Source organism: Dama dama, chromosome 22 (assembly GCF_033118175.1).
Source record: "Dama dama isolate Ldn47 chromosome 22, ASM3311817v1, whole genome shotgun sequence".
In the NCBI taxonomy this organism is placed as follows: Eukaryota; Metazoa; Chordata; class Mammalia; order Artiodactyla; family Cervidae; genus Dama; species Dama dama.
The window spans coordinates 41,719,902-41,741,874 of NC_083702.1; the positions used below are offsets into that span (position 1 = coordinate 41,719,902).

The 21,973-nt window shown below is 40.6% G+C and overlaps 1 non-coding gene across 1 annotated transcript; it reads left to right on the plus strand.

Annotated features, from left to right (window-relative positions):
• Positions 1-16,706: 16,706 nt before the first annotated feature.
• Positions 16,707-16,814, plus strand: LOC133044073 (U6 spliceosomal RNA). The gene has a single exon (XR_009689825.1). It is a non-coding gene; the product is annotated as a U6 spliceosomal RNA (small nuclear RNA).
• The last annotated feature ends 5,159 nt before the right edge of the window (positions 16,815-21,973 follow it).

The following is a 21,973-nucleotide window of genomic DNA, read 5'->3' on the forward strand; positions in this document are numbered from 1 at the left end:
CTTCACCTGAAACTACCACAACATTGTTAATTGGCTATACCCCAATACAAAATTACAAAATAAAATGTCTAAAGTTTAAAAAATTTAATTGGAGGATGATTACTTTACAATGTTGTGTTAGTTTCTGCTGTACACCAACATGAATCAGTGAATCAACTATAAGTATATATATAGATAGATACATATATACATACATACATGCCCTCCCTTTTCCATCTCTCTTCCTCCCTCCCATCCCTCTAGACCATCACAGAGCACCAGGCTGAGCTCCCTGTGTTATACAACAGCTTCCCACTGGGTATCTATTTTACGCATGGTAGTATATGTACGTCAATGCTACTTTCTCAATTCGTCCCACTCTTTCCTTCCCACACAAGAAACTCTTAATAGCAGTTAGCTCATGGGCAAAGGATTGAACAGACATGAGGCAACTTCTGCCTTTCCCTTATACTTTTCATTAAAATGACAACCCACTCCAGTACTCTTGCATGGAAAATCCCATGGACAGAGGAGTCCATGGAATTGCAAAGAGTTTGATACGACTGAGCAACCTCACTTTCTACCCTTTCTTTCGGATGAAACTATCTAAACAGTCTCAGAGAATCTCCTAGCTTGAGAACATACACTAGTTTGGGTGTCATAAAAGTAATCCAAAGATTGCCAACAGGCTAATGTTTCATAAAGGGATCTAGACAGTGAGGTGTGCTCTCTGACACACAGTTGGCAAGGGGGGTGGGTGGGGTTGAGGGTAGGAAGTGGCTTTTAGAAAACCTATAGACAAGGTACATAGGCCAGAGGTGTGTCTTGGGTAGCTCTGAGTTGCTGATATGGGGAACTGATTGTCTAGATGAAGTCAGAGTCGGTGGGCAAAACTCAGGGATGCTGCTTCCTGGGGCTTTGAGCTGGCTTTGGGGCTAGGATTCACCTTCTACCAAAGAGTGCAGTGGGTCTCAGACAGATTTAAAATAATTTTAAAACCTGATTACTAATTTATCATATTTTAATTCTATTAAAAGTCTAATTTTAAATGTATGGGTTTTTTGGTTGTTGATTATCCAGAGATACAAGGAACTCCTAAATCGAGGAGGTTTTGTCAAACTGAGAGTCAAGAGAACTGAGTTCTAATCCTGTCTCTGCTAGTAACTAGAGCTGCAAACCTGAGCTCATCATATTACTTCTCTGAACCTTTGTTTCCTTATTTGTAAAATACTGAAGTGGACTAAAATTTAAAATCATGCAAATTGCTAATGTTCCCTTAGATTTTAGTGTTGTAAGATTCTTATTGTTTACATTTTTATTATTCATTGTTCCCATGAATCTCCTTGCCTTTTTGAAAGCCTGTATTTGATATCATATGCAAGTTTAATGTATTGTATGTATGAATACACATAGTCACTTCCATTTTTTCAAATGTTACTCAAATGCTTCCTCAATTTGGTGCTGTAGACCAGTCTGCTCTCCCTTCCTTTTCATTCAGAAGGTTCCAGTCTCTCAGCCACAGTCCCTGAGCATCAGTGGATCCTGTGAGAATCAATAAGGTAGCTGGTGGTCTCAGCATTAGTGCTGATAAGCATATAAAATCTCCTCTTCAAGATTCAAAGATTTTAGTCAGGCAAATAAGTTTGGCTGATTGTCAGATAAGGCATTTTAAGTGTTGCACTTAGGCACTGAGAAGGTATCTGTAGTGGCTATTTTTGCCCTGCCCACCTGTCATGCCTGGAGTCTAATTCCTAACCCCCAACATACATATGCTGTACCATCTATCTGAAAATGGGCCAAATTTGACCCTGTCACTTCAATTCCATAGAGTTAAGAATACCATTAACAAAATTAAAAGACAAAGTGCACATTGAGAGAAAAATATTTGAAACACATATAATAAAGTTTATTTGCCATCATAAATATAAATGACTATTAAAAATAACTATTTTATTTTATTTTCATTTATTTTTATTAGTTGGAGGCTAATTACTTCACAACATTGCAGTGGGTTTTGTCATACATTGACATGAATCAGCCATGGAGTTATATGTATTCCCCATCCCGATACCCCCTCCCACCTCCCTCTCCACCCGATTCCTCTGGGTCTTCCCAGTGCACTAGGCTGGAGCACTTATCTCATGCATCCCAGCTGGGCTGGTGATCTGTTTCACTATAGATAATATACATGCTGTTCTCTCGAAACATCCCACCCTCGCCTTCTCCCACAGAGTCCAAAAGTCTGTTCTGTATTTCTGTGTCTCTTTTTCTGTTTTGCATATAGGGTTATCATTACCATCTTTCTAAATTCCATATATATGTGTTAGTCTGCTGTAATGTTCTTTATCTTTCTGGCTTACTTCACTCTGTATAATGGGCTCCAGTTTCATCCATCTCATTAGAACTGATTCAAATGAATTCTTTTTAACGGCTCAGTAATATTCTATGGTGTATATGTACCACATCTTCCTTATCCATTCATCTGCTGATGGGCATCTAGGTTGCTTCCATGTCCTGGCTATTATAAACAGTGCTGTGATGAACATTGGGGTGCACGTATCTCTTTCAGATCTGGTTTCCTCAGTGTGTATGCCCAGAAGTGGGATTGCTGGGTCATATGGCAGTTCTATTTCCAGTTTCTTAAGGAATCTCCACACTGTTCTCCATAATGGCTGTACTAGTTTGCATTCCCACCAACAGTGTAAGAGGGTTCCCTTTTCTCCACACCCTCTCCAGCATTTATTGCTTGTAGACTTTTGGATAGCAGCCATCCTGACTGGCGTGTAATGGTACCTCATTGTGGTTTTGATTTGCATTTCTCTGATAATGAGTGATGTTGAGCATCTTTTCATGTGTTTGGTAGCCATCTGTATGTCTTCTTTGGAGAAATGTCTGTTTAGTTCTTTGGCCCATTTTTTTTTTTTTTAATTTTTTTATTAGTTGGAGGCTAATTACTTCACAACATTTCAGTGGGTTTTGTCATACACTGATATGAATCAGCCATGGATTTACACGTCTTCCCCATCCCAATCCCCGCTCCCACCTCCCTCTCCACCCGATTCCTCTCGAAACATCCCACCCTCGCCTTCTCCCACAGAGTTCAAAAGTCTGTTCTGTATTTCTGTGTCTCTTTTTCCGTTTTGCATATAGGGTTATCGTTACCATCTTTCTAAATTCCATATATATGTGTTAGTATGCTGTAATGTTCTTTATCTTTCTGGCTTACTTCTCTCTGTATAAGGGGCTCCAGCTTCATCCATCTCATTACGACTGGTTCAAATGAATTCTTTTTAATGGCTGAGTAATATTCCATGGTGTATATGTACCACAGCTTCTTTATCCATTCATCTGCTGATGGACATCTAGGGTGCTTCCATGTCCTCGCTATTATGAACAATGCTGCAATGAACATTGGGGTGCACGTGTCTCTTTCAGATCTGGTTTCCTCAGTGTGTATGCCCAGAAGTGGGATTGCTGGGTCATATGGCAGTTCTATTTCCAGTTTTTTAAGAAATCTCCACACTGTTTTCCATAGTGGCTGTACTAGTTAGCATTCCCACCAACAGTGTAAGAGGGTTCCCTTTTCTCCACACCCTCTCCAGTATTTATTGCTTGTAGACTTTTGGATAGCAGCCATCCTGACTGGCGTGTAATGGTACCTCATTGTGGTTTTGATTTGCATTTCTCTGATAATGAGTGATGTTGAGCATCTTTTCATGTGTTTGTTAGCCATCTGTATGTCTTCTTTGGAGAAATGTCTGTTTAGTTCTTTGGCCCATTTTTTGATTGGGTCATTTATTTTTCTGGAATTGAGCTGCAGGAGTTGCTTGTATATTTTTGAGATTAATCCTTTGTCTGTTTCTTCATTTGCTATTATTTTCTCCCAATCTGAGGGCTGTCTTTTCACCTTACTTATAGTTTCCTTTGTAGTGCAAAAGCTTTTAAGTTTCATTAGGTCCCATTTGTTTAGTTTTGCTTTTATTTCCAATATTCCAGGAGGTGGGTCATAGAGGATCTTGCTGTGATTTATGTCGGAGAGTGTTTTGCCTATGTTCTCCTCTAGGAGTTTTATAGTTTCTGGTCTTACATTTAGATCTTTAATCCATTTTGAGTTTATTTTTGTGTATGGTGTTAGAAAGTGTTGTAGTTTCATTCTTTTACAAGTGGTTGACCAGTTTTCCCAGCACCACTTGTTAAAGAGGTTGTCTTTTTTCCATTGTATATCCTTGCCTCCTTTGTCGAAGATAAGGTGTCCATAGGTTCGTGGATTTATCTCTGGGCTTTCTATTCTGTTCCATTGATCTATATTTCTGTCTTTGTGCCAGTACCATACTGTCTTGATGACTGTGGCTTTGTAGTAGAGTCTGAAGTCAGGCAGGTTGATTCCTCCAGTTCCATTCTTCTTTCTCAAGATTACTTTGGCTATTCGAGGTTTTTTGTATTTCCATACAAATTGTGAAATTCTTTGGTCTAGTTCTGTGAAAAATACCATTGGTAGCTTGATAGGGATTGCATTGAATCTATAGACTGCTTTGGGTAGAATAGCCATTTTGACAATATTGATTCTTCCAATCCATGAACACGGTATGTTTCTCCATCTGTTTGTGTCCTCTTTGATTTCTTTCATCAGTGTTTTATAGTTTTCTATGTATAGGTCTTTTGTTTCTTTAGGTAGATATACTCCTAAGTATTTTATTCTTTTTGTTGCAATGGTGAATGGTATTGTTTCCTTAATTTCTCTGTCTGTTTTTTCATTGTTAGTATATAGGAATGCAAGGGATTTCTGTGTGTTAATTTTATATCCTGCAACTTTACTATATTCATTGATTAGCTCTAGTAATTTTCTGGTAGAGTCTTTAGGGTTTTCTATGTAGAGGATCATGTCATCTGCAAACAGTGAGAGCTTCACTTCTTCTTTTCCTATCTGGATTCCTTTTACTTCTTTTTCTGCTCTGATTGCTGTGGCCAAAACTTCCAACACTATGTTGAATAGTAGTGGTGAGAGTGGGCATCCTTGTCTTGTTCCTGATTTCAGGGGAAATGCTTTCAATTTTTCACCATTGAGGGTGATGCTTGCTGTGGGTTTGTCATATATAGCTTTTATTATGTTGAGGTATGTTCCTTCTATTCCTGCTTTTTGGAGAGTTTTAATCATAAATGAGTGTTGAATTTTGTCAAAGGCTTTCTCTGCATCTATTGAGGTAATCATATGGTTTTTATCTTTCAATTTGTTAATGTGGTGTATTACATTGATTGATTTGCGGATATTGAAGAATCCTTGCATTCCTGGGATAAAGCCCACTTGGTCGTGGTGTATGATTTTTTTTAATATGTTGTTGGATTCTGTTTGCTAGAATTTTGTTAAGGATTTTTGCATCTATGTTCATCAGTGATATTGGCCTGTAGTTTTCTTTTTTTGTGGCATCTTTGTCTGGTTTTGGAATTAGGGTGATGGTGGCCTCATAGAATGAGTTTGGAAGTTTACCTTCTTCTGCAATTTTCTGGAAGAGTTTGAGTAAGATAGGTGTTAGCTCTTCTCTAAATTTTTGGTAGAATTCAGCTGTGAAGCCATCTGGTCCTGGGCTTTTGTTTGCTGGAAGATTTTTGATTACAGTTTCGATTTCCTTGCCTGTGATGGGTCTGTTAAGATCTTCTATTTCTTCCTGGTTCAGTTTTGGAAAGTTATACTTTTCTAAGAATTTGTCCATTTCATCCAAGTTGTCCATTTTATTGGCATAGAGCTGCTGGTAGTAGTCTCTTATGATCCTTTGTATTTCAGTGTTGTCTGTTGTGATCTCTCCATTTTCATTTCTAATTTTGCTAATTTGGTTCTTCTCTCTTTGTTTCTTAATGAGTCTTGCTAATGGTTTGTCAATTTTGTTTATTTTTTCAAAAAACCACCTTTTAGCTTTGTTGATTTTTGCTATGGTCTCTTTAGTTTCTATTGCTTTTATTTCTGCCTTAATTTTTAAGATTTCTTTCCTTCTGCTAACCCTGGGGTTCTTCATTTCTTCCTTCTCTAATTGCTTTAGGTGTAGAGTTAGGTTATTTATTTGGCTTTTTTCTTGTTTCTTGATGTAAGCCTGTAATGCTATGAACCTTCCCCTTAACACTGCTTTTACAGTGTCCCATAGGTTTTGGGTTGTTGTTTTCATTTTCATTCGTTTCTATACATATTTTGATTTCTTTTTTGATTTCTTCTATGATTTGTTGGTTATTCAGAAGCGTGTTATTTAGCCTCCATGTGTTTGAATTTTTAACAATTTTTTTTCCTGTAATTGAGATCTAATCTTACTGCACTGTGGTCAGAAAAGATGACTGGAATGATTTCAATTTTTTTGAATTTTCCAAGACTAGATTTATGGCCCAGGATGTGATCTATTCTGGAGAAGGTTCCGTGTGCGCTTGAGAAAAAGGTGAAGTTGATTGTTTTGGGGTGAAATGTCCTATAGATATCAATTAGGTCTAGCTGGTCCATTGTGTCATTTAAGGATTGTGTTTCCTTGTTAATTTTCTGTTTAGTTGATCTATCCATAGTTGTGAGTGGGGTATTAAAGTCTCCCACTATTATTGTGTTACTATTAATTTCCTCTTTCATACTCGTTAGTGTTTGCCATATATATTGTGGTGCTCCTATGTTGGGTGCATATATATTTATAATTGTTATATCTTCTTCTTGGATTGATCCTTTGATCATTATGTAGTGTCCTTCTTTGTCTCTTTTCACAGCCTTTATTTGAAAGTCTGTTTTATCTGATATGAGCATTGCGACTCCTGCTTTCTTTTGGTCTCCATTTGCATGAAATTTTTCCAGCCCTTCACTTTTAGTCTGTATGTGTCCCTTGTTTTGAGGTGGGTCTCTTGTAGACAGCATATATAGGGGTCTTGTTTTTGTATCCATTCAGCCAGTCTTTGTCTTTTGGTTGGGGCATTCAACCCATTTACATTTAAGGTAATTATTGATAGGTGTGGTCCCATTACCATTTACTTTGTTGTTTTGGGTTCACCTTTATACAACCTTTCTGCATTTCCTGTCTAGAGAAGATCCTTTAGCATTTGTTGAAGAGCTGGTTTGGTGATGCTGAATTCTCTCAGCTTTTGCTTGTCTGTAAAGCTTTTGAATTCTACTTCATATCTGAATGAGATCCTTGCTGGGTACAGTAATCTGGGTTGTAGGTTATTCTCTCTTTCCTTTAAGTATGTCCCTTCTGGCCTGGAGGGTTTCTATTCATAGATCAGCTGTTATCCTTATGGGAATCCCTTTGTGTGTTATTTGTTGTTTCTCCCTTGCTGCTTTTAATATTTGTTCTTTGTGTTTGATGTTTGTTAATTTGATTAATATGTGTCTTGGGGTGTTTCGCCTTGGGTTTATCCTGTTTGGGACTCTCTGGGTTTTTTGGACTTGGGTGACCATTTCCTTCGCCATTTTAGTGAAGTTTTCAGCTATTATCTCCTCGAGTATTTTCTCATGGCCTTTCTTTTTGTCTTCTTCTTCTGGGACTCCTATGATTCGAACGTTGGGGCGTTTCACATTGTCCCAGAGGTCCCTGAGGTTGTCCTCATTTCTTTTAATTCTTTTTTCTTTTTTCCTCTCTGCTTCATTTATTTCCACCATTTTATATTCTACCTCACTTATCCTATCTTCTGCCTCCATTATTCTACTCTTGGTTCCCTCCAGAGTGTTTTTGATCTCATTTATTGCATTATTCATTTTTAATTGACTCTTTTTTATTTCTTCTAGGTCTTTATTAAGCATTTCTTGCATCTTCTCAATCTTTGTCTCCAGGCTATTTATCTGTAACTCCATTTTGTTTTCAAGATTTTGGATCATTTTTATTATCATTATTCTCAATTCTTTTTGAGGTAGATTCCCTATCTCCTCCTCTTTTGTTTGACTTGGTGGGCATTTTTCATGTTCCTTTACCTGCTAGGTATTTCTCTGCCTTTTCATCTTGTTTAGATTGCTGTGTCTGGAGTGGGCTTTCTGTATTCTGGAGGTCTGTGGTTCCTCTTTATTGTGAAGGTTTTACCCAGTGGGTGGGGTTGGAAGATTGGCTTATCAAGGTTTCCTGGTTAGGGAAGCTTGTGTCAGTATTCTGGTGCGTGGAACTAGATTTCTTTTCTCTGGAGTGCAATGGAGTGCCCAGTAATGAGTTTTGAGATGGGTCTATGTCTTAGGTGTGACCTTGTGCAGCCTGTATGTTGACGTTCAGGGCTATGTTCCTGCATTGCTGGAGAATTTGCGTGGTATGTCTTGCTCTAAAACTTATTGGCTCTTGGGTGGTGGTTCGTTTCAGTGTAGGTATGGAGGCTTTTGGATGGTCTCTTGTTACTTAATGTTCCGTGTAGTCAGGAGTTTTCTGGTGTTCTCAGGTTTTGGGCTTAAGTCTCCTGCCTCTGGATTTCAGTCTTATTCTTCCAGTAGTCTCAAGGCTTCTCCAACTATACAGCACTCATAATAAAACTTCTAGGTTAATGGTGAAAAGATTCTCCCCCATGAGGGACACCCAGAGAGGTTCACAGAGTACATGAAGAAGAGAAGAGGGAGGAGGGAGATAGAGATGAGCAGGAGGAGAAAAAGGGGGACTCAAAAGGAGAGAGATAGATCTACACAGTTCTCTGTTCCCTAAGTGTTCTCAATAGCCCAGACCCCCACAAAGATTCACAGAATCGGATTGGGAAGAGAAGGGGAAAGGAGGAAATAAAGGTGTTCTGAGGTAGAAAACGGAGAGTCAAGATTGGGAGAGAGTAGCTTCCGGTTCGAGCTCCCAGAACCGCCGCCTCTAGGGATGGACAGTGAGTGTCCGTGGGCCCCTCCGGGAGGTCGGACAGTTACTCTCCTATTCCTCCTGAGGGCCCTCCGGGCAGAATCCTAGGTCACAGACCCCTGGACCTTCACTGCCTGACCCAAGGGAGTCGCCGTTGGAGGGAAAGGGGAACCTACGTGGTCCGGGATGGGAAGAGGAGGCTGGGGGGAGTGGTCGGTGATTTGGTCACTGTGCTGCCTGTGGTTGTGTTGGGACCCGGTACTGGCTGGGGCATCAGAGAAGGGGTTTAGCGTGGGGAAAAAAATAGAGGTCTGAGGGGGTGGGTCTTGTGTGTCATGGGTGTGGAACTATGGAATATAGGAGTTAATGGGGGTAGGCTTTTGCAAGGGTAGTGCAATCATCAGGTACTGGGGATGGGAGTTGAGGGAGATTAGGGAATACTGTCTGTGCTTTGATGTTAATGATACCCTTCCATGCCAAGAACTCTGTAAATGCTGTCAAGTAGCTCGATAAGCTTCCTAAATTTTTTGAGTGTTATCCCATTTTATAAATGAGGACACCAGCTCAGAGAAGTTGAAGTATCTTGCCCCAAATCAAAGTCATCAACTGGCATAGTGAGAAAGGGACCCAGGCACTGGCTCTGGAGTTGAATTAGGGAGTTAAAGATATGGAAGGAATTTTAGAAGGCTTTCATTCCAGAAGTTGCAAATACAGATACTTGCAAGGGCAAGTCTAATGGGCTGGATTGGGCAGTGATTAAAAGTCAATTTCTTTTCTGAAAGAGAAGCTTCTCACTCAGCTCAAAGCAATTATTTTCCTGGGGGATGCTTCTCAAAATGCTGTGATGGCTAATCATTCTGAAGGCCAGATGCAGCCTGTGGGCCATCATTTGGGGATTCTCGATAAGAATCATGGCTTCCCTGGTGGCTCAGGTGGTAAAGAATCTGCCAGCAATGCAGGAGACCCGAGCTCTATCCCTTGATCAGGAAGATCCCCTGGAGTGGGAAACGGCAGCCCACTCCAGTATTCTTGCCTGGAGGGTCCCATGGACAGAGGAGCCTGGCAGGCTGCAGTCCACTGGGTCACAAAGAGTCAGACACAACTGAGCAACTAACACTTTCACTTTCAATAAGAATCATAGAATTCTATGATTCCAAATATCTACCCTGATATCTCATTTTATAAACGGGAAGACTAAAGTCTAGAGAGACTGGTAGAGTTTACTACCAGTAGTACCTACTGGTAGACCAGTAGAGTCTAATACCAATAATTTTTCCCACTACACCACTGTCCCTCACTTCTGGGAAGTTTGTTCCTTTGTGATATCTGCCTAATACAGTGTGGAAAAAAATTTTTAATTGAACAATCTGTTTTATGTTTAAAAGACATCTTTGCCCTTTGGACTTCAGAGGTACTATAAAATGTCATTCACCAGTTTGCCCAGTGGAAAGGTCCACGTTGCCATTTCCTTCTCCAATGCCTGAAAGTGAAAAGTGAAAGTGAAGTCGCTCAGTCGTGTCTGACTCTTCGCGACCCCGTGGACTGTGGCTTACCAGGGTCCTCCGTCCATGGGATTTTCCAGGCGGGAGTACTGGAGTGGGTTGCCATTGCCTTCTCTGGTTAATGTTGCTACGGAACATCAAAACTCAAATCTTTTTATTTAGGATGACTTTACGCTATTACTTCAAAAGAGCTTTGTATGTATTATGTCTGTGATATTGACCATATCAGAAATGAAAGTTGGGAAAATCTTACATTTATCATGTATCAATTCATTTAAAAGTAATAATAAGTGCATTACTTCTGAACATAATACTTTTAATGAAAAGAAGTTATATTTCTCACCAAAAAGATCATTAGAAAATGTGGTATTGTTTTACATTTTCTTAAATCTCTTTAATACCTGGTTTAATTGGAAATAGCTAGACTCATTTATGCTTTATCAGCCAAACTGTTGTTTTGTTATTTTGGCTGATGTATTTGAAGAAAATGGGGCCTCACACCGACATATATGTGGGGCAGGGAATATTTTAATTGCCATTTTAGATAACTGTAGACATTCTTCTTTGATACTATTCCAAAGCTTAGCAAGTGGTAATTTCTCAAAGGTTAGCCACAGCGTGGCATCTGAAACCATATCGGTGAACTTCTGTACTCTGTTACATTAAAACCCATTGGTCTATCTTGCCCTTTGATTGCATATTTTACCCATGTATGATTTCATAATATTAAGCATTGGTCATTTGGAAAATGTTATTTCACTGATTTATGCAAATATTCAAATGTTGACGTTGGAAATGACATGCTATTTATGTAGTATTAAATGGCATGTCATTACACAATGTCAAAAAATTACATTCCTTTAGTATTCCTATCATTTTTTTTAAAGGAGTTTGAGTATTGGGAAACTATTAAACTCAAAGTAGAATAAAGAAGTTTCCTACTTATTTCCACTGGAAAGCTTAAAATTTTTCATTGGCAACAAACACCATCAGTTGTTTCCATAAAGTGACAGGCTTACTTTTTTTGTATTTAAGAAAATGTCTTCCCCACATTCATGTCTGAATAACTGTAGTTTGTCTTTTCATTGTTCACTCAAGTAAAGATGACATTTGATAAAATATTTGGCTAGTTCAGCTGGCAAATTAAATAATCACACAAGTGTTTTCTAGATCAACTGTTGTACTTTGGCTTATAGCAGAAGTGTTTGATGTGTACCTTGCATTTTTTCACACAGAATATTAAAAAAAAAATGTGTTCTCATGGGTTCAGGTTTAATAAAATTAATTTTTCCTGTTTCATCAGTTCAGTTCAGTTCAGTTAGTCGCTCAGAAAAAAAAAAAAAAAAAAGATTGGGAGAGAGTAATCAACACACTCCTGAATAAAAATGGGAACTGAATATTGGATTCTTAAATGTCCACAATTTATATCATATACTGAAAAACAAAGATTAAAAATCTAGAGTAGAGGTTAGACTCTTAAAAATACAATATAACTTTAAAAGGAAATAAGAGAAAAAGAAAAATAGAAAAAAGAGAAAAAGGAAAAAAAAAAGAGAAAAAAATTTCCTAATTAAAAAAATCATAAAAATCTATGAAAATGAAAGTTAAGGAGTAATGGGGGAGTAACAGGGGATTTTTAAAGAAAATAAAAGAGAAAAAAGAAAAAAGAAAAAAGGAAGAAAATTTTTGTTTTAAATTAAAAAAAAAAAAGTAAAAATATATCTAGGAATTTCTCTGGAGCTGTTGCAGTCAGTGTGGGTTCGGTTCAGTTTCAGATAGCTCCTCGTTCCAGCTTACACTTCTGGATATCTACAGGCCCCTTCCGTTGTAGTCGGTGTTTTCTAAAGGGATTTTAATCTGTTGCACCGGTCCCTTCTGAAGCGGTTCCCTTTGTTTATTTGGCTTCTGTTTGCCGGGCTCTTCAGTGCCTAATTTCCGCCCTGACACAGGCGGGTGGAGGTGGTCTCTTATTCAGGTTGCTAGTTCCCTCGCGCTGAGGGGAGGGACTGGCGCTGCTTTCCCCGTCTATGCTGTTCAGGCTCCCGGCTGTTCTATATGGAGCGTGCCCTGCGCTGCACGCGGTTCCAGCCCTCCGGTGTTCCACAAAAGCGCGGAATCAGCTGCGCCTGCGTTCTGTGCCTTCCCCGTCTGAGCGGCTCAGGCAGCCAGGAGCTTGACGGGCGCACTCTCCCCGGGTGCGAAGCGCCTTCTCCCCTCCTTGGTCCCAGCCTCAGTTTCTGCCCGCGCCAGTCGGGTGCGTGCGCCTTCTGCCCTCCGCCCCCAGCCCCAGTCCCTGCCCGCACCGCTCGGATGCCTGCGCCCTGTGTCTCGCCGCGACCCTCCCGGCGGATGTTGACCATCTAGAATCTCAGGAAGTCTTTGGTTAGAAACTGGAGGCCTGTTTGCAGTGTGGTAGGGGATGCGGTCCTTGGGGCCGAGCCTGCCCCTTTCCCCTCCCCCCTGCTTCCTGCCTCCTGCCTCCGGCGGGGCTGGGCTGGTACGCAGCCTACAAGCTCTTCACTGGACTTGCTCAGACCGTTTGTTCTGCGAACGGCCGGCAGTGTGTTCGGGCCAGTTAATTTTCTCTCTCTCTCTTGCTATACCACAGTTTAAGTTGGTAACTCACAAAAGCTCCCTCCGATTGTCCTCAGGGCACTCAGGCCCGGTCCTTACCCTAAGCAATGCCGCCCGCCCCTCTCCGTTCCGCCCCTACTTGCTGGTGGCGGATGCAGGCGTCTGGGGTACTTTTCTGCTGGGAGTTGCTTTTAGGCACGTAATCTGTGGGTTTTATTTATTCTTCCCCTCCCAGTCAGGTTGCCCTCCGAGATTGGAAAACTTCCCCCAGACCCGCCAGTGAGAGGGTTTCCTGGTGTTTGGAAACTTCCTCTATTAAGACTCCCTTCCTGGGACGGATCTCCATCCTTAGCTCTTTTGTCTCTCTTTTTATCTTTTATATTTTGTCCTACCTCCTTTCGAAGACAATGGGCTGCTTTTCTGGGCGCCTGATGACCTCAGCTAGAGATCAGAAGTTGTTTTGTGAAGTTTGCTCTGCGTTCAAATGTTCTTTCGATGAATTTGTAGGGGAGAAAGTGGTCTCCCCGTCCTATTTCTCCGCCATCTTGGCTCCTCCCTGATCAAAAATAACTATTTTAAAATAATAGAGCAATGGAAATGGGCAAAGAATGTGAATAAATAACTCACCAAAAAGAAATGAGGACAAACATGCAAAAATTTACTAATAATGAAATACAAATAAAAATGTTTGCTTTTTAACCTCATTAGCAAAAGTAAAATTATTGATACTATTCAAAGGTGGGCATGAGGAAATGGGTACTCCTATATAACTTAATTAGAATATAAATTAGCACACAATATCTATTCAGATTTAAACATACATTACCTTTACTTAGCAATTTAACTTCTAGGAATCTACTTTGCTGAAATATTAACAAAACTATGAATATACACATGTATAAGGATATTTTCTGCAGCATTGTCCATAATAAGAAATTAAGAAATTCCAAGTGATCTATCAACTACCAAGAGAAAAACTGTTAAATAAATTATCATAATCCTTATAAGAAATTACTGTGAAGCCATTGGGAAGAATATTTTGAGATTTTTATGTCCTGATATGGAAGACATAGCAATAAGTGAAGAAAAACTGTAATAAATGGAACTTTACTTATTATAAGTGAAAAAGCAGAATTATATGTGCGGAACTATATGGTTGTCTGAGGAGTTCTTACAAATAGCTGAGAAAAGAAGAGAAACTAAAGAAAAGGGGGGAAAGGAGAGATATACCCATCCAAATGCAGAGCTCCAAAGAACAGCAAGGAGAGATAAGCAAGCCTTCCTAACTGAACAATGCAAAGAAACAGAGGAAAACAATAGAATGGGAAAGACTAGAGATCTCTTCAAGAAAATTAGAGATACCAAGCAAACATTTCATGCAAAGATGGGCACAATAAAGGACAGAAATGGTATGGACCTAAGACAAGCAGAAGATAAGAAGAGGTGGAAAGAATACACAGAAGAAACTATACATAAATGATTTTAATGACCCAAGTAACCATGATGGTGTGATCACTCACCTAGAGCCAGACATCCTGGAATGTGAAGTCAAGTGGACCTTAGGAAGCATCACTATGAACAAAGCTAGTGGAGGTGATAGAATTCCAGCTGAGCTATTTCAAATCCTGAAAGATGATGCTGTGAAAGTGCTGCCTTCAATATGCCAGCAAATTTGGAAAACTCAGCAGTGGCCACAGGACTGGAAAAGGTCAGTTTTCATCCCAATCCCAAAGAAAGGCAGTGCCAAGGAATGTTCAAACTACCATATAATTGCACTCATCTCACACGCTAGTAAAGTAATGCTCAAAATTCTCCAAGCCAGGCTTCAACAGTACATGAACTGTGAACTTATAGGTGTTCAAGCTGAATTTAGAAAAGGCAGAGGAACCAGAGATCAAGTTTCCAACTCTGTTGGATCATAGAAAAAGCAAGAAATTCCAGAAGAACATCTACTTCTGCTTCACTGACTATGCCAAAGCCTTTGACTGTATGGATCACAACAAACTGTGGAAAATTCTGAAAGAGATGGGAATACCAGACCACCTGACCTGCCTCTTGAGAAATCTGTATGCAGTTCAGGAAGCAACAGTTAGAACTGGACATGGAACAACAGACTGGTTCCAAATGGGGAAAGAAGTACATCAAGGCTGTGTATTGTCACCCTGCTTATTTAACTTCTATGCAGAGTACATCATGAGAAATGCTGGGCTGGATGAAGCACAAGCTGGGATCAGATTGCCAGGAGAAACATCAATAACCTCAGATATGCAGATGACAGCACACTTATGGCATAAAGCAAAGAGGAACTAAAGAGTCTAAAGAAAAAGATGAAAGAGGAGAGTGAAAAAGCTGGTTTAAAACTCAACATTCAAAATACAAAGATCATGGCATCCAGTCCCATTATCTTATGGAAAATGGATGGGGAAACAATGGAAACAAGGGTATACTTTGTTTTCTTGGGCTCCAAAATCTCTGCAGATGGTGATTGCAGCCATGAAATTAAAAGAAGCTTGCTCCTTGGAAGAAAAGCTATGACAAACCTTAGACAGTGTATTAAAAAGCAGAGATATTACTTGGCAGACAAAGGTCCGTCTAGTCAAAGCTATGGTTTTTCCAGTGGTCATGTATGGATGCAGAGAAGGCATTGGCGACCGACTCCAGTACTCTTGCCTAGAAAATCCCTTGGACGGAGGAGCCTGGTAGGCTACAGTCCCTGAGGTCGCTAAGAGTCGGACACAACTGAGTGATTTCACTTTCACTTTTCACTTTCATGCATTGGAGAAGGAAATGGCAACCTACTCCAGTGTTCTTGCCTGGAGAATCCCAGGGACAGGGGAGCCCGGTGGGCTGTTGTCTATGGGGTCGCACAGAGTCGGACATGACTGATGCGACTTAGCAGCAGCAGCAGCATATATGGATGTGAGTTTCACCATAAAGAAGGCTGAGCACCGAAGAATTGGTGCTTTTGAACTGTGGTGTTGGAGGAGACTCTGGAGAGTCCCCTGGACTGCAAGGAGGTCAAACCAGTTAATCCTAATGGAAATCAACCCTGAATATTCATTGGAAAGACTGATGTTGAAGCTGAAGCTTCAATACTTTGGCCACCTGATGCGAAGGGCCAACTCATCAGAAAAGACCTTGATGCTGGGAAAGATTGAAGGCAAGAGGAGAAGGGGATGAAAGAGGATGAGATGGTTGGATCACTGACTCAGTGGACATGAGTTTGAGCAAACTCTGGGAATTGTTGAAGGACAGGGAAGATGGCATGCTGTAGTCCATGGGGTCACAAAGATTCAGCCACAATTGAGTGAATGAACAACAGTATGTGTAGTATGAACTGCTGCTCAGGTGGCGCTAGTCGTAAAGAACCCGCCTGCCAATGCAGGAGACATAATAAATGTGCGTTTGATCCCTGGGTTGCAAAAATCCCCTGGCGGAGGGCATAGCAATCCACTCCAGTATTTTTGCCTGGAGAATCCCATGGACAGGGGAGCCTGGCAGGCTACACTCCATACGGTCGCAAAGAGTTGGACGTGACTAGGTGACTCAACAACAGCAATCTAATTTATATTATATGTTTGTGTCTGGACAGTGGAAAGTATGAACAGAAAAACTATTAACAGTGATTCTCATCTGGAGAGTACAATGTGCAGTGAGCTTTTTTATTTTTTATATTATTCACTTAGTAATATTATTATGAACTGAACCGTGTCTCCTCTAAATTCACATGTTGAAACCTTAACACCCAGTGTGACTGTAATTGGAGATAGGGTATGATAATGGCCATACTTGTGGTGCCCTTATAAGAAGGACACCAGAGAACTCCCTCTTTCCATGTGTGTTCAGAGGAAAGGCTATTTGAGCACATATCGAGAAGGCAGCTACTGTGCTCACTTTGGCAGTACCTGTTAAAATTGAAACTGTACAGAAATGATGAGCATAGCCCCTGCATGAGGATGACACACAAATTCATGAAATGTTCCACATTTTTAAAAATAAGATCAACACTTTAAAAGAAGGAGGAGGAAGTGGAGGAGGCGGCAGCTATCTGCAAGGTAAAAAGTGATCTTACCAGAAACCAAACTTGCTGGCACCTTGATTATGGAATTTTTGCCTCCAGAACTCTGAGAAAATAAATGTCTGTTGCTCAAGCCACCCAGTCTATAGTATCTTGTTACAGCAACTTGAGGAGACTAATACAGATATGTAGAAATTTTTATACTGTTGTTATTGGATAGTCTCTGTTGGAAGAGACTTTTTTTTTTTTTTTTTTAAAGCAGATGCTTTATAAGGCCTACTTCAGGACAGAACCTGAATTTCCATCACAGAAACTTTTTCAATAATATGTCCATCAGGGTTCAGTTCAGTTCAGTTCAGTCGCTCAGTCATGTCTGACTCTTTGCGGCCCCATGGACTGTAGCACACCAGGCTTCCCTGTCCATTATCAACTCCCAGAGCGTACTCAAACTCGTGTCCATTGAGTCAGTGATGCCATCCAACCATCTCATCCTCTGTCATCCCCTTCTCCTCCCACCTTCAATCTTTCCCAGCATCAGGGTCTTTTCAAATGAGTCAGTTCTTCGCATCAGGTGGCCAAAGTATTGGAGTTTCAGCTTCAACATCAGTCCTTCCATTGAACACCCAGGACTGATCTCCTTTAGGATGGACTGGTTGGATCTCCTTCCAGTCCAGGGGATTCGCTCAAGGGTCTTCTCCAACACCATCAGGGTTAGACTGTATTAATGAAGATAATTAACACCAACTGCTGCAACTGGCCTCTAAATCTTAGTATTTCTACACCACCAAGATTTACTTCTTGTTCATGTTGCATGTCTAACAGGCTTTGGCAGGGAGCTCTATTCTTTGTAGACAGGCAGAGACCCAGGCTGACAGGATTGACCATCTTGCTACATTACTCTTTCAACATATGGTTTCAGAGTTTGCCAAAACATGGAAAGCAAATCAGAGTGTCAAACAAGGTTTTTCACTAACCCGGCTCAGGAGAAACACACACTAACTCTGCTCATAGAACTAGTTACATGACCCCAACAAACCTGCAAAGGAAGCTGGGAAATATGAGAACTACATGAATATTTATTTATTGAATTTTATTTGAAAATATTTATTTGGCTGTGTTGTGTCTTAGTTGCAGCACACAGGATTTCTTCATTCTGTCATGCTGGGTCTTTTGTTGTGGTGTGTGAGCTCTCTGTTTGCATCACATGGGCTCTAGAATGCTCAGTAGCTGCAGCATGTGTGAGCTTAGCTACCTTATTTAATTTGGATCTTAGTTCCCTGACCAGGGATCAAACCCATGTTCCCTGCAATGAAAGGTGGATTATTAACTACTGGACCACCAAGGAAGTGCCACTACATGAACATTGTTGCTATTGTTCAGTTGCTCAGTCATGTCCAACTCTTTGTAGCCCCATGGACTGCAGCACGCCAGGCTTCCCTGTCCTTCACCATCTCCCGGAGCTTGCTCAAACTCACGTCCATTGAGTCAGTGATGCCATCCAACCATCTTGTCCTCTGTCGTTCCCTTCTCCTCCTGCCTTCAATCTTGCCCAGCATCAGGGCTGAGTCAGCTCTTTGCATCAGGTGGCCAAAGAATTGCAGCTTCAGCCTTAGCATCAGTCTTTCCGATGAATGTTCAGGGTTGATTTCCTTTAGGATTAACTGTTGGATCTCCTTGCAGTCCAAGGGACTCTCAGAGTCTTCTCCAACACCACACTTCAAAAGCATCAATTCTTCAGTGCTCAGCCTTCTTTATGGTGAAACACTCACATCCATACATGACCACTGGAAAAACCATAGCCTTGGCTAGATGGACTTCTGTTGGCAAAGTAATGTCTCTGCTTTTTAATATGCTGTCTAGGTTTGTCATAGCTCTTCTCCCAAGGAGCAAGCGTCTTTTAATTTCATGGCTGCAATCACCATCTGCAGAGATTTTGGAGCCCAAGAAAATAAAGTCTGTCCTTGTTTCCATTGTTTCCCCATATATTTTCCATGAAGTATTGGGACTGGATGCCATGATCTTTGTATTTTGAATGTTGAGTTTTAAACCAGCTTTTTCACTCTCCTCTTTCATCTTTCCCTGGTGGCTCAGACAGTAAAGTGGTAAAGCCTACAGTGCGGGAGACCTGGGTTCAATCCCTGGGTTGGAAAGATCTCCTGGAGAAGGAAATGGCAACCCACTCCAGTATTCTTGCCTGGAAAATTCCATGGAGGAAGAGCCTGGTAGGCTACAGTCCATGGGGTCACAAAGAGTCGGACACGACTGAGCGACTTTTCACTTTCACTTTCATCTTTATCTTTAGACTCTTTGGTTCCTCTTTGCCTTCTGCCGTAAGTGTGGTGTCATCTGCATATCTGAGGTTATTGATGTTTCTCCTGGCAATCTGATCCCAGCTTGTGCTTCATCCAGCCCAGCATTTCTCATGATGTACTCTGCATAGAAGTTAAATAAGCAGGGTGACAATACACAGCCTTGATGTACTTCTTTCCCCATTTGGAACCAGTCTGTTGTTCCATGTCCAGTTCTAACTGTTGCTTCCTGAACTGCATACAGATTTCTCAAGAGGCAGGTCAGGGGTCTGGTATTCCCATCTCTTTCAGAATTTTCCACAGTTTGTTGTGATCCATACAGTCAAAGGCTTTGGCATAGTCAGTGAAGCAGAAGTAGATGTTCTTCTGGAATTTCTTGCTTTTTCTATGATCCAACAGAGTTGGAAACTTGATCTCTGGTTCCTCTGCCTTTTCTAAATTCAGCTTGAACACCTATAATTTCACAGTTCATGTACTGTTGAAGCCTGGCTTGGAGAATTTTGAGCATTACTTTGCTAGCGTGTGAAATGAGTGCAATTATATGGTAGTTTGAACATTCCTTGGCACTGCCTTTCTTTGGGATTGGGATGAAAACTGACCTTTTCCAGTCCTGTGGCCACTGCTGAGTTTTCCAAATTTGCTGGCATATTGAAGGCAGCACTTTCACAGCATCATCTTTCAGGATTTGAAATAGCTCAGCTGGAATTCTATCACCTCCACTAGCTTTGTTCATAGTGATGCTTCCTAAGGTCCACTTGACTTCACATTCCAGGATGTCTGGCTCTAGGTGAGTGATCACACCATCATGGTTACTTGGGTCATTAAAATCATTTATGTATAGTTTCTTCTGTGTATTCTTTCCACCTCTTCTTATCTTCTGCTTGTCTTAGGTCCATACTATTTCTGTCCTTTATTGTGCCCATCTTTGCATGAAATGTTTGCTTGGTATCTCTAATTTTCTTGAAGAGATCTCTAGTCTTTCCCATTCTATTGTTTTCCTCTGTTTCTTTGCATTGTTCACTTAGGAAGGCTTGCTTATTTCTCCTTGCTATTCTTTGGAACTCTTTATTCAGATGGGTGTATCTTTCCTTTTTTCTCTTGCCTTTAGCTTCTCTTCTTAGCTATTTGCAAGGCCTCCTCAGAGAACCATTTTGAACATATAAAGAATACCAAATGTTCCTGTCATACTTCTTGTTATGGATTGAAATATATTCCACCAGGGCCTCGGAATATGATGTTATATGGAAATAGTGTATTTACAGAAGTAATCAAGTTAAAAAATGCCTTGATGTAAAAATCTTTCTCCTGCGACTTCTTTGGTGGTCCAGTGCTTAAGACTTTGTCTTCCAATGCAGAGAGGTGCAGGTTCAATCCCTGGTGGGAGAGCTAAGATCCCACATGCCTTGCGACCAAAAAAACAAAACTTAACACAGAAACAATAGTGTAACAAATTCAATAAAGACTTTTAAAATGGTCTACATAAAAAAAAATAAAACACCAAACTCAAAGAATCTTTCTTCTGTCTCTAGTAAAATGAGGTCATTAGAGTGAGCCCTAATTCAATAAGACTAGTGCTTTTATAAAAGGAGGACATTTCGAGCCAGAGACAGACATGCACAGAAGCGAGCTGATGTGAACACATGCAGGGAGCAGACTGTCACGTGAAGAAGGAGGCAGAGATTGGAGTTATGCTTTCAGAAACAAAGAAATGTTTGTGGTCACTAAAAGTTAGAGGAGAGCCATGGAACAGATTCTCCTTTACAGTCCTTAAAGGAAACCAAACCTGCTGAGGTCTTGACTTTGAACTTTTAGCTTGTAGAGCTATGAGGCAATAAACGTCTATGTTTTAAAGAAACCGGTTTGTGGTACTTTGCCACAATAGCCCTAGAAAACAAATACAATTCTCTATCAAATCTAAGCAGAAAGGGATTTAATACATGGAATTAGATGCTTAATATTTCCTCTGTTAGGATGAATGAAAAAACAGGCTCTAGGCTAGACATCTAGAAAATACTCCCAGAATCACTGGGACTCCTAGGATTACTGGTATGTTTACTACAATCAGGAGCTGGCTCTCAGGATCTCTTCACCTTAGCCACTATCTGAGAATCAGGAAAACATCATCAGAACCATCAACTCCAGAACTGTGTCTCACATTCATGATCTGCACAAGCAAAATGGATGCCTTGCATACCTCCTCCATCCTCTCACAGTTTAGTTCAGAATTTAAGCCTTTGAGCCTGTTTTGGGGAACAAAAATACCTGGAGTGCTTTTTTGCAAATATATCTGGATATGTAGCTTTTAGCTTTTTAGTTTCTAAAGCAAAAGAAAAAGAGAAAAGGCCCACAAGAAAGAGGCTGAAATACATTTTGAACAAGCTGTTGTTTTCCTTTTATCTTTTTGGTCGCCATTTTATGATTTATTTCTTTAACATCCTTCTTCTGATTCCTCTTAAATATTCCTATTACCCATTTTGCCCTTGGTCATTTTTCCTCTTCTTTATATTCTCTGAACAAGTGCATTCTAAATTAGTCCAGGTGTCTCAATCATTCTTGCCTGGAGAATTCCAGAACAGAGCAGCCTGGCAGGTTACGGTCCATGGGGTCACAACGAGTCGGACACAACTGAGTGACTCACACACACACACACACCCCATCATTACCACCCCAGGATATACTACCGTCATCTCTGACTTGATTGCCACAATACTCCCTATCAGGTTTCCTGTTCTTCCCCCATCCCAAATCAGTGGGATGGAGGTGATTTTTGTAAAATTCATAACATCATGTCTCTCTTTGGGCACCCTTCTGATTCTCTTCATT